The 13,736-nt window shown below is 43.7% G+C and overlaps 1 pseudogene; it reads left to right on the forward strand.

Moving 5' to 3' along the window:
- The first annotated feature begins 2,150 nt into the window (after nucleotides 1-2,150).
- On the forward strand, nucleotides 2,151-3,875 carry LOC121132876 (annotated as a pseudogene).
- The last annotated feature ends 9,861 nt before the right edge of the window (nucleotides 3,876-13,736 follow it).

The raw sequence follows: 13,736 nt of genomic DNA on the forward strand, positions 1-13,736 counted from the left end.
GACAGATTAACGGATACAGTTGAGGATGACCATTAGAAAAAAACTCATGGAATGCTTCACACAGTTGGGGTGCCCCCATAATCACTGTCCTGTGTGTTGGATTCAGACAGGATCCCAGGAAAAACAGACAAAACAGAAGTGTGTCATTGACTGCAATTTCTAGAAGGAAGCAGTTTTCATAGTCTGATAAAAAAAAACGTTTTTTAACTTTGAAGAGTTTAAAATGATGCAGATGCTATTTCTCTAGGGTTGTCTTTAGCCCCTTAAAGAGCCTTTAGTGTCCACCTTTGGGTCAGGCGTAACATCCTGGAAACCAGATTAAAATGATTGGAATGTATTAACAAAACACTACTCTCCACCAAGCAAGAGAATGCTATCAGGTAGCCCTCATGGATGAGGTTTCCCTGCCTGTAACTGACTACTTAGTGTTTCCACCGATGCATTTGTAGAATACCTTGATTTCAAAGTTTCTTAAAATGTTCACTCCATGGGCTTTAGTCATGTAGGCTAAAATTCAAATCCTTTCACCTCACCATTGTCTGTTGTCATAGGCAAAATCCACCAATAACAGGAAAAAAAAAAAACAATCCCAGCACTCGGGAGGCAGAGGCAGGCAGATCTCTGTAAGTTTGAGACCAGCCTGGTCTACAGAGTGAGTTCCAGGACAGCCTCCAAAGCCACTGAGAAACCCTGTCTCAGGGAAAAACAAACAAACAAAAAAACCTCCATGAAACAGCTTCCACATTGGAGCATTGTGCTTGGGAAGACCTGAATATTTATTCCCCACTTATGATCACTCAAATTTAGCTCCAAAATAAACTTTAACACCACCCCCCTTGAAGTGAGAGCTGTAGTTTTTGTGTCAACGTTAGTAATTAACTGAATAAAGTAGGTTCACATCTCAGAGTATGCAAAGCCAAATTAAGCACAGCCAAGACACAGAAGAGTGGAGAAAGATTTATTACTTTTAGCAGGCAAGGAGAACACAAGATTGATATCCAAAGCTGTGGTCTCTCTAAACAACGGATTCAAGGTGATTTTATTTGTGAGGATATACATATTCATGGAAGGGTCAGCCTATTTCTAAACACACTTTTAAGAGTACACTCCTGCTCTTGCTCAGTTTAAGGTAATTTTATTTCTTTTCTTTTCCTCCCCTCCTTCCTTTTTCTTTCAGTGACAACATTTCCATATGTTGCAAATCAGACATTTGAAACCAAACCACACAAGGAGAGTTGGAGAATTCATCTTTATTATGCTGGCAGGCCTACTGGCAGACCCAACAGAGGTGCTCAACCCCGATGCATATTTACATTTATAGTTTGCACGGCATCATCTTCTACCTTTCCTGTTGTTGTTGGTTTTTGCCTATGACAACAGACAGTGGTGAGATGAAAGGGTTTGAATTTTAGCCTACATGACTAAAGCCCATGGAGTGAGCATCTTACGAAGCAAAACTGACGTTAGAACAATTATTTTGTAATTGTTTGTTTTTTACCAAGGGGGCTATTCAGCTGATGTGAGATTATAGAAGCAAAACACAGGACATATTACTCATAGCTACAAATACAGACAGAAATTTTAAATATTTAAGTCTTATGTAACCATGGCTGGTCTAGAACTATAAGTGGTTATGGCTGACCCCAGACTCACTGCCACTGCCTCCTGAGTGTCAAGATTAAAGACATGGACCATCATGCACTCCCCCGAGGTCATTTTCTTTAAAAAGAAAAGCGAGCCGGGCATTGGTGGCGCACGCCTTTAATCCCAGCACTCGGGAGGCAGAGGCAGGCAGATCTCTGTGAGTTCGAGGCCAGCCTGGTCTACAAAGTGAGTTCCAGGATAGTCTCCAAAGTTACAGAGAAACCCTGTCTCGAAAAACCAAAAAAAAAAAAAGAAGAAGAAGAAGAAGAAGAAGAAGAAGAAGAAGAAGAAGAAGAAGAAGAAGAAGAAGAAGAAGAAGATCGAGGGGCTGAAGACATGGCTCAGCAGTTAGTGGGGGCAGGTTTTGTTTGTTTGTTTGTTTGTTTTTATGACAGGGTTTCTCTGTGTAGCTCTGGCTGTCCTGGAACTCACTCTGTAGACCATGCTGGCCTTGATCTCAGAGATCCACCTGCCTCTGCTTCTCCAGGGCTGGGATTAAAGGTGTACACCACCACCACCCGGCTGGCTGTTCTTCCAGAAGGTCCAGGTTCGTTTCCCAGAACCTAAATGGTGGCTTCACAACCTCTAACTCTTGTTCCAGGAGATGCAGCGCCCTCTTGGGCACCAGGCACACAGGACATACAGACACTCAGGCAGACAAAACACCCATCCATCCACATGAAATCAAACTTGAAAAGGTAAATACATTTGGTCAGGGGGTAAGGGTGGTATGCCCAGCTCAAAGTCCTGAAGCAGTTGTGTAAAGTAAAAGATTAAAGTTGGGTGTGGTGGCACTCAGGAGGCACGGCAGACGGGTGGATATCTGAGTTCAAGGCCAGCCTGGTCTGTGGAGTGAACTCCAGTACAGTCAGAACTAGACGATGAGACCCTGTCTCAAAAAACCAACCAAACAAAAAAACTGGTATCTTAGAATGCATCTGAAGGAATTTCTTCTTGGGGTTTCAGAAAGGAAGCAGAGTAGGAAATAGCAGAGCGCATCGAAAGGGGATTGGAGAAAAGGGACTAATCTGGGACACGTGGCAAAGAAGACAGAGGCTTTTGCTCTTGATAGTGTGAACGTAGAGTCCAGGCCTAGCAGGAGGTGTGTCCCGGGGCTGACTCTTCCGGATCAGTGCTGCCTGGAAGTGATTAACATTCCTCTTTCACGAAGGAAGCAGCCAAAACAACGTAAGCAAATGAAGAAAACGGCAAAAGACACGTGGGCAGAAGAACCCTCAGTAGGGTGAACCCAAAACAAGGTGACTCAAGACGCCATTCAGGATGAAGATGTGTGCCGCGAGACAAGCTTACACAGAGTGCATCGCCAGAGGTGAGTTTTCTGAACCTTTTTGGAAGAGGATTTACTTTTTAAATGTTTCGAAAACCTAGAGAAAGCCGAACAAGGCCTTTTGCCCCAGGTCCCTGACGCGAGTTCCCTTCTTGAAAGTTCTTTGGAATAGGCGACTAAGGGGACAAAGCAGGAGAAAAAGAGGCCAAGCAAGAACAGCCTCGAGAGATTGTTGGAGCGAACTCAGCACTTGAGTCTTCGAGTACGTGACTAGCGGGCAGCTTCCGGTTGAAAAAAAAAATCACGGTCGGGAAATTGATTTATCAGATCGCGAGCTGCTTGCGGAACCTCCTGTAGAGAAGCCGAAGGGTGGTGAACACTGCTCCTTTGTTTTCGATGCCGGAGTGTCCTCAGACCGGGTGCAGGAAGAAGCTGAGGAACAAAGCCGCGCCGAGGAATTCCGCACATGCTTGTGCACGGTCCCCCGTCCGCACGCATGTGCCGAGTGTGGGAAAGCTTTTGTAGAGAGCTCGAAGCTCGAGCAACATTTTCTGGTCCATAGTGGAGAGCAGCCCTGGGAAGCTCTTCTCCTGGACTTCGACTTGCGCACAGGTACCCGCATCCTCACACGTGAGAAGCGCTTTGTGTGCCCCAGAAGAGCTTTATTCAGTCAAAAAACATGAAAACTCACATCCCTATCCACACAAAGGCAGGGAAGAAATGTTGAAAAAAGGAAAAAAAACCAAGACAGAGATTGTCTGCAGGTCGGATGGTCTTAATGGATGAGTCAATAGGGATATGCGCTTTGTGGATTATTGTTTGTAGGGTGTGATGCCATCATGGCTAAGATAATTTTGCAACTTAAAAGCATACTCTTATTTTTTTTAATGCTTCTTTGTACCATCTTAAGAACATTCTTATATTCCGTGGTATAGTTCCAACAGTAAAGTCAATGATGAAGTCGCTTCAGAAGCATAATCCTTAAGGTATATGCTGCATTATTGAATTGATGAGGGTTTTTTTGTATACTTCATAGAAAATCACTGATTTTTAATTATGCCATTTCTAACTGCCTGGCTCTTTTTTTTTTTTGTTTGTTTGTTTTTTTTTGTTTTACGAGACAGGGTTTCTCTGTATTGTTTTGGAGGCTGTCGGTCCAGCCTGGCCTCGAATTCACAGAGATCTGCCTGCCTCCCGAGTGCTGGGAGTAAAGGCGTGTGTCACCACCGCCCGGCGACTGCCTGGCTCTTACCTTTAAAAATGTACTTCATGGTAGATGAGATAACCCTAAAGAGTGGAAAACTTTGGCTGTAGTCAGCAAATGAATGAGTTACTTACATGTTTTGGTGTCAAACTATTAATCATAATTAAATGTGAGTGGTTGTATATATTGTTTTTAAAAAAGAATGCTTCTGAGGGGTTACAGGTTAGATAGGCTCCCTGGTAAGCAGATAGGGGAAAGGGGCCATAGCCAGGCAATAAAGATATCAAACTTCCAAAATAGCCAGCTTCACCCTCCTGACCTGAGACAAAAGCCTGGCAGCTTAAAACAAAGACCTTGTAGGCTTTTTTTTCTCCTGCCTGTGGCTTCCTACTGGTGGACTGGGCCATCAGCAAGTGTGAAGCCAGATCAGGACATGTCACACTGTTGTGGGCTAACCAACCATACCTTTCTTCCAATCAACCTTTTCTAAAGTAGAGGGGAAACTCTTTGAGGGAGGCAGAGGCAGGTGGATGGATCTCTGTGAGCTCAAGGCCAGCCCTGTCTACAGAACAAGTTCCAGGACAGTCTGTCTCCAAAGCTACACAGAGAAATCCTGTCTTAAGAAACACACACACAAAAAAAATTCTGAAACTTTTTACTTTACCCTCTCAATCCTGCTTTTTGGAGAGTCTTTTTCTCTGTGTACTTGCAGAGTCTCTGTCTCTGTCTGTCTCTCTGCCTCTCTGTCTATCTCTGTCTCTGTCTCTCTGTCTCTGTCTCTCTCTCTCTGTGTGTGTGTGTGTGTGTGTGTGTGTGTTCCCTTACCCATTTTGTTCCTAGGAGTCATTTTGAGTCTGTAGCCAAGTTAAGTCCTGTTTACTATAAAACTTGAGTTTCTGTTTGTCAGAGCTGGTATTTACCCTACCTAAGTAACCATAGGTGTATCATAAACCAACCTCCCCCAGAGCTGCCTGGTTTCAGAAATGTTCTATGTCCTTTATTCTAGGGCCCACTTTCCTTCACGGCCTCATCTTGCTTCTGTAACCCTGCAAAATTCCCACTGTATGGTTTTTGCCTTAAAAAGCGCTTGAGAAATTGGCTTGGGGGCCGGTCTCATAAACCCTGCCTTAGGGGAGACAGCCAATGAATTGGTTACAGGTGGCTCTGGGGAGTTGCTTATGGATATTTAATTAAAGTTTGCTTCAGATTTGGCTCATAATTTGAGGAACTGGATTTTCTCTCAAGAATCTTAGAATTAACATGTCTCTCATACAAATGCCCAACAGCTTAGATTTTAGTTGACTCCAGATGTAGTCATGTTGGCAACCAAGATTTTTTTTTTTTTGGTTTTACCAGACAGGGTTTCTCTGTATTGTTTTGGAGGCTGTCGGTCCAGCCTGGCCTCGAACTCATAGAGATCCGCCTGCCTCTGCCTCCTGAGTGCTGGGATTAAAGGCGTGTGCCACTGAAAGACCCCGGTAGAGATGCTTTCACGGAAGGGAGACCCGTACCCAAGGAACAGCGAGACCACGAACTTGGATGCAACAGCAAGAGGCTTTTATTGATAACATGCGGGTACCCGGGCGTCTCAGTCTCGGGGAACTGAGCGCCCCGAGCTGGGGACTCAGGGGTTTTTTTATAGCAAAAAGCGCAGGACAGAAGCGAGAAGCTTAGTAACAGGACCCTGGTTGGACAATTCAAATGAGGCTAGGGTTCGGAGCGCGGGCAATTGAGGTTTTTCTTGGAACTCTAGTCTTGGCCCTGTCCGAGGAACAATCGGTTTCTGTGTTTGCTCAACCTTGCTGAGCTGGCCATCTGGCCGCCCGCAGATATCTCTGTGTTTGTTTAACCTTGCTGAGCTGGCCATCCGGCCGCCCGCAGATATCTCTGTGTTTGTTTAACCTTGCTGAGCTGGCCATCTGGCCGCCCGCAGATATCTTGTTTGGCACCAGGCAGCCTGTGTCCTTGGGCTGAGCTCCCTTCTGAAAGGCAATGATTATGCAGCTGTGGAGGAGCGGAATTTTCCATAAGCCTCAGCTGCCTGTTAGACTGGGCCAGGGTCTTTCACCATAAGCCTCAGCTGCCTGTTAGACTGAGCCAGGGTCTTTCACCACCACCGCCCAGCTGGCAACCAAGATTAACTATCACAAGTGTAGAATAAGCAGAGAACCATATTTAACTAGAATGAGATTTTCTTTTTTGTTTGTTTTGTTTTGTTTTGTTTTCTCCAGACAGGGTCTCACTGTGTAACCCTGGTTGTCCTCTAATTCACTAATTAGACCAGGCTGGCCTCAAACTCACAGAGATCCATCTGCCTCTGCCTCCCGAGTGCTGGGATTAAAGAAGCACACCTCTATGCCCAGCTAGCATAAAATTTTGAATCAAGAAGGCGAAGGAAATAAAATGCTGTAAGGGCCACTTGAAGTTTAGACACGACGCCAACATGTGTATCTGATAAAGGCAAAGAAAATCTGGCAAAATGCCGTTGTGTGACTCTGTGTTAAGTATTACTACTGAAAACAGGTGGTGCCTGCCTGCCTGTCTCTGTTAGAGTTTTATTGCGGCGAAGAGATTCCATGACCACAGCAACTCTTGGAAAAAGAAAACTTTTAACTGGGGCTGGCTCACAGTTCAGAGGTTTAGTCCATTATTGTCATAGCAGGAAGCATGGTGACGTGCAGGCAGACACGGTGCTGGAGAGGAGCTGAGAGTTCTACATCTGGATCTGTAGGCAGCAGGAAGAGACAGTGAGTCACTAGGCCTGGCTTGCACTTCTGAAACCTCAAATCCCACACACACACCCCACCCCCAGTGACACACTCCCTCTAACAAGGCCATACCTATTCCAACAAGGCTACACCTCTCATAGTGCCACTTCTTATGAATCTGTGGGGACCATTTTCATTCTGATCACCACACTGCCCCTGGGACTAAAGGTGAGTGGCTTTGCCCCACTAAATAAAGCATGTTGCATTGGCCCTGGAGTCCTTGGTGTAGGGAAAAGGGACCAGTCAAAGAAACACACCCTGAGCAGAGCCAAAGAAACACACTTTGGCCCTGCAACCACAACCAAAGAAATGTACCCTGACCCTAAAACCAGTGCCAAAGGAACACACTTTGTCCCTGGAATCAGAGTCAGTGAAAGAAATGTACCCTGGCCCTAAAATTGGAGCCAAAAGGCTAAAAAGGACCAGAGAAAGAAACACACTTTGGCCCTGAAACCAGAGCCAAATCTGACCCTAATTCTGTGTAAAAAAGTAACCAATCCCGGAGCAGAGCTCTAGCCAATCTGAGTTCAGCACTGAAATCGGACCAATCCCTACTCTGGAAAAACTTCCCCAACCCCAGGAATCCCTATATAAACCCTGTGTATGTTCAGCTTCGCTGGTCCAGCTGCCTTCCAATAAACCCCTTTGGATGAGCTTTGGGTGAAGATCTTCTTTTACGGCGGCGACAGAACAGAGTCGACCCTGGGCAGAGTAGAGCAGAGCAAGCAGAGGCGATCCTGGGCAGAGCAGAGCAGAGCAGAGCGAGCAGCGCTGTAACACTTGCCCGGGAAACCTTCCTTGGCAGAGCAGAGTTGTTACACTCTGCTCCCGGCTCCCCCGCTCTCTGCTCTCAGCTCTCCAGGAGCAGAGCTGAACTGTAGCAACTTCGCCCGAGAAACCTCCAGCCTAGCAAAACTGCTACACTGGGCGAACATCCCCAGCTGGAAGACCCTGTCCTGCCGGAGTGGAGCTGACACACGGGAGAAGCCTTTCTCTGAGGCAAGGCTGTAAGCTGCCAAGTTTACTGCAGCCTGTGGTGGTCCTTGGCTCCCGAGCTCCAGGATACCTTTCCACCTGAGCTGTGTAACACTGACTATTCTGTGACTCCCGAGTGCCAGAACACCTGACCCACTCCTGTTCCATCCTGTCCTGACCCATCCCGACAAAACGCTTACACTTGGCATTTTACAATCTCTGAGTTCCAAAGCTTTAGAGTTTGGATGTCACCATCTAGGATAAATTTAGGAGTGTGCCTGATGTCTTTCCTGCTCTTGACCTGTCGCGTCTGCCGAGCAGCCTGTGTCCGAGAACGTGCGGAGGGTGTCGGGGATTGACAACACAGAGACTCGTTCAACGATATAAAGAAAACTTTAAGCAGGCCCCAAAAAGGTTCAAGAAAACTTCCTAAGAAAGGCTCCCTCCAGAAAAGCTTCTGCTCTCTCCTCTACCCTGGCTGGTTCTGCTCTGACACCAGAAACTGATCTGGGCGTGGCAGAAGGGGCGGTTAGTCTTTGGACAAGGTTGAGGTCAGGGCGGTTTCCGTGGGCAGGCCTTATTGCCCTGGGGCATTGTATCGTTTGTAGTAAACATGTTTTTAGTAAACATTGTCTTACAGCTGCCTACTCCCAGGCCATGGGGAAGTGGGTCTCTGCTCAAGGTCTGGTGTTCCCACATTGACCTTCTGACCTTCTCAAATCATGTCATAAATAATTCTATTATCCTATAAAAAAACACTGGGCTGGAGTGTAGGTGGGTTTTTCTTTGGGCCGCCCACTCACAAAAAAATGGCAAGAGATTTATTATTAATTATGAAGGGTTGGTTTATAACTTGTCCCACTAGTTCTTGTAATTGATATTAACCCGTTCATATTAATTTACATTTTGTCTCGTGGCTTTTTACTGCTCTTCCATCTTGCACTTCCTGTTTCCTGTCTGTGTCCATTGGCTCCTCTCCTGTTAGATTCAATTCATCTCCTCTTCTCTTCTCTCTCTCTCTCTCTCTGTGGAAGTATCACCTAACCTCTTCCAGTCTAGCTATTGACCATTCAGCTCTTTATTAAACCAATCAGAGAGTGCCTTGGCAAAGACACATCTTCACAATGTACAAAAAGGTTATTCCACAACACTGGACAGATGACCTAATGGTTAAGAGCACTGGCTGCTCTTCCAGAGAACTTGGATTTGAGTCCCAACACCATATCCATTATTATACTCTGAATTTACTTGGTGTCTGTTGTAGTATGCATTTCTGAGTCTGTTAATCTGGTTCCTCTCCTTCTTTAGTTAACTGGGACAAGGGTCTGCCAGTTTTGTTTGTCTCAAAGAAGCAGCTCTTTTTTTGTTTTGTTTTGTTTTGTTTTGTTTTTTTTCAAGACAGGGTTTCTCGGTGGCTTTGGAGGCTGTCCTGGAACTCGCTTGGTAGTCCAGGCTGGTCTCGAATTTACAGAGATCCACCTGCCTCTGCCTCCCGAGTGCTGGGATTAAAGGCGTGCGCCACCAACGCCCGGCTCAAAGAAGCAGCTCTTATTTGCTGATTCTTGGTATTGTTTTGTTTCTGTTTCATTGCTTTCTGCTCTTTTTTTGGTTATTTCTTGCCATTGACTAACTTTGGATTTGGTTCTTTTTTCCCTTCTTTTTGAGTTACATCATAAACCATTTATTTGTGCTCTTTCTGATTTTTAATGTAGGCACTTAGAGCTGTACATTTCTCTTGTAGCAATGCTTTCAGTGTGTCCCAGAAGTTTTGTTGTGTTGTGTTTTCCTCTTAATGTAGTTCCAGAAAGGGTTTTTTCCTTGATTATTTCTTTGACCCACTCATCATTCAGTAATGGGTTGTTTAATCTCTGTAGGTTTTCATATTTACTAGAGGTTTTATTGCTGTCCATTTTGTTTTATCACATTGCAGTCAGATAGACACAAGGAGTGATTTCAATCTTTTTGAATTTTTAAAGATTTGTTTTATATCCCAAGATGTGCCTGCTTTAGAGAAGCTTCCACGTGCTGCTGAGGAGAATGTGTCTTCTTGGGTGTTTGTATAGGATATTCTGTAGATAGCTGTTCAGTCCATTTGATGTATCATGTCAATTAACTCTGATGTTTTCCTGCTTTTGTTTGCCCAGGTCATCTGTCTATTGGAGATAGTGGGATTTTGAAATCATTTACTATTAGTGGATTAATATTAATCTGTGTTTTTTAATTCCAATAGTAGACTTTTTTTTTTTTTTTTGTTTTTCGAGGCAGGGTTTCTCTGTGGCTTTGGAGGCTGTCCTGGAACTCGCTCTGTAGACCAGGCTGGCCTCGAACTCACAGAGATCCGCCTGCCTCTGCCTCCCGAGTGCTGGGATTAAAGGCATGTGCCATCAACGCCCGGCTCAATAGTAGACTTCTTATGAAATTGGGCACCTCTAAGTTTACAACATATATGTTTGTGGGAACACCAGACCTTGAGCAGAGACCCACTTCCCCTTCTGCCTGGGAGTAGGCAGCTGTAGACAATGTTTACTAAAAACAATACAATGCCTGGGGGCATTAAGTTCCTGAAAAGGCCTGCCCGCAGAAACCACCCTGAGCTCGACCTTGTCCAAAGACTAACCGCCTCTTCTGCCACGCCCAGATCAGTTTCTGGGGGTCAGAGCAGAACCAGCCAGGGGAGAAGAGAGAGCAGAAGCTTCTCTGGTGGGGCCTTTCTTAGGAAGTTTTCTTGAACCTTTTTGGAGCCTGCTTAAAGTTTTCTTTATATCGTTGAACGAGTCTCTGTGTTGTCAATCCCCGACACCCTCCGCAGGTTCTCGGACACAGGCCGCGCAGCAGACGCGACATATGTTTTATATATATATTTTATTGGTTAGCTGTTCCCTTTATTAGAATGAATTATCTCTTTTTATCTCTTCTGATTAGTTTTAGTTTGAAGTCCATTTTGTCAGATATTTAATTGGAAACACCTGCTTGCTTCCCTGTCCTCTTTGATTGGAGTACTTTTGTTTATCCTTTTATTCTGAGTCAGTGCCTTATCTTTAAAAGCCAATTGTTTCTGGTAGGCAGCAGATATATAGATTTTTGCTTATTGATCCATTCAGTCAATCTGTGTTTTTTGATTGGAGGATTGAGATCATTGATAATTAAAGTTATTATTGATGAGTATGTTAGTTGTCATCATTGTTTTGTGGCTTGTTGTTGTTTGTTTTCTCAGTGGTATTTTGTGTCTTAATAATTATGCTTCATATTTCTTTCCATAGTCTCTCTTCTATTTTCATTCCTCTTTTGAAATAATGTTTCCTGGATTTTCCTTAGGTTTGGTTTGCTGGATATAAATATTTCTAGGCTGTGTATGTTGTGGAAACATTTTCTTTCTCCTTCGATCATGGCAGTTTTTTGTTTTTTGTTTTTGTTTTTAGATTTATTTATTTATTATGTATACAGTGTTCTGGCATGCATGCCAGAAGAGGGTATGAGATCTCATTATAGATAGTTATGAACCATCATGTGGTTGCTGGGAATTGAACTCAGGACCTCTGGAAGAACAGCCAGTGCTCTTAACCTCTGAGCCATCTCTCCAGCCCCGGCAGATAGTTTTGTTAGGTATACTATTTTGGATTGGCTGTCATAGCCTTCTAGCACTGCTTCAGCTCTTCTGGCTTTCAACATTTCCACTGAGAAACTAGCCATCACTCTAATGGATTTTCCTTATATGTGACTTAATTTTTTTTCTCTTGATGCTTTCAATGTACTTTCTTTGTTATGTATACTTAATATTTTAACTTTAATACACTGTGGGGATTTTCTTTTCTAACCCTATTTCCTGTTTTGTGTGCTTCTTGTAATTGTATGGGTTTGTCTTTCCTTAGTTTGGGGGTGTTTTCTTCTGTGACTTTGTTGAAGATCTGTTCTATGCCATTGACTTGGGATTCTTCTCCCTTGTCTATGCCTAGAATACAAAATTTTGGTTTTTATGGTGTTCCACATTTCCTGTGTGTTTCTTTCCAGCATTTTAATTTTTTTCATTTTTCCTGTTTATTTGATCTATACACTCTGTTTTATCTTTGAGAACTGATATTCTGTCTTCTGCTTGATTCTTTCTACTTGTAAGGTTTTCCTTTGAATTTTCTAGTTGGGCAATTGGGATTTTCAATTCCACCTTCATTTCATCTTGATTCCTCTTCAGTTCTTCTTTTCCCTTTTTAAATTCCATTTTCAAGTCTTGTATTGTCTTTGTCGTGTTCATCAGCCTTATGTTTGTCTTTTTTTGGTCATCACTCAGGCATTTATTCTGCTCCAGCTTCTTTCTCCTTCATTTCATTGAGCTGTTTCTTTGTGTCTTTTTAAAAACTACTTGAATTATTTGATGAAGTTTATGATTGTTCTTTTAACTCTTGTGTCCTGGAATTCAGCTAAGTAATTCCCACTAGCAAACATTTCTACAGATGTTGGGGAAGTCTTATGTCAATAAAGCACTGTTGAGCCAATAGGAACCAAGATAGGTGGGACTAGGAGTCCAGGAGGACTCTGGGAAAGAAAACACAGGAGAGTCGAGATGTAACGCCATGGGGTAGGAAGCCAGGAAACTTCTCCGGTAAGAGACATACTTAGATTAACAATTATGGGGTAATTACTTAAGTCAGAGCTAGCCAGTAAGAAACAAGCAAGGCCAACAGCTTCATAATTAATATAGCCTCCTGTGTGTTTATTTGGGACTGATGTGGCTCTAGAACCAGGCTGCCGGGAAGGCTTCTCTCAAAGAAAAAGCTTCTCTTAACATACAGACCTCATAGGTTTGGAGAGAAGATACCTGCTTGATCTTTCATATTGACGGGATTCCTGTAATGAGATATGGGCATGTGGACTTCCTTTGTTAGTTCTAAATTTGTTGTTGGTGGAGCATGTTGAGGGAGAAGAGAAGATGTGGGAGTTTCTTGGGTCTGGAATTTGAAAATGTATTGAGTGGAATGAAGTCAGGTGGGCAAAGAGAACTGTGCTGGTATACAAAATGTACTTCCTATTCCAAGTTGGGTAGTATGGGGTTAGACAGGTCTGAGTAGAAAAGTTGGGTATAACATGGAAGAATCCTATGATTTGGAGAATAGGGAGGGAGAATATTGGCCCAAGCCTAAAGTTCCTTTGTAATGAAGGCAGGAAAGGCCAGACTAGGCTGGTATATTGGCTGTGGGAACCAAGCTAAATCTGGCGGGTTGTGGGTATTGGGATAACAAGTATAGGGTGGTAGTGAATAGTCACCAGGCTAAAATTTGGAGGAAAATGTGAGAAGTCTAGATATGGAGTTGGGTGATGGAGGCACACCCAACTCCATAGTAGTCTTTTTTTTTTTTTTTGAGACAGGGTTTCTCTGTGGCTTTGGAGGCTGTCCTGGAACTCACTTTGTAGAACAGGCTGGTCTCGAACTCACAGAGATCCACCTGCCTCTGCCTCCCAAGTGCTGGGATTAAAGGCGTGTGCCACCAATGCCCGGCCCATAGTAGTCTTTTCAAAAGGTATCATTTTCTATATTTTAATTAGTGTGTATTAATTGTACAAAATAGTGGGTTTCATTGTGAGATTTTCACTCAGGTAAGATACTTTGATAGTATTTATTTCCCTACTGCCCACATTTGTCCTGCTCACTAATCCCTTACCTTATTCCCTGACAGACCCTCCTCTACATTCATGTCTTTTGTTTGTTTAGATTTCCACATATGAGAGATAATCTACAATGCTTGTGTTTCTGAGTCTGGATTATTTTGCTAAACATTTTGCAAATACCATGATTCTGTTCGTAAGGGCTAAGTAATTCTCTGCTATCTATCTATCTATCTATCTATCTATCTATCTATCTAAAATA

This window comes from Mesocricetus auratus, unplaced genomic scaffold (genome assembly GCF_017639785.1).
Source record: "Mesocricetus auratus isolate SY011 unplaced genomic scaffold, BCM_Maur_2.0 Super-Scaffold_100018, whole genome shotgun sequence".
Classification (NCBI taxonomy): domain Eukaryota; kingdom Metazoa; phylum Chordata; class Mammalia; order Rodentia; family Cricetidae; genus Mesocricetus; species Mesocricetus auratus.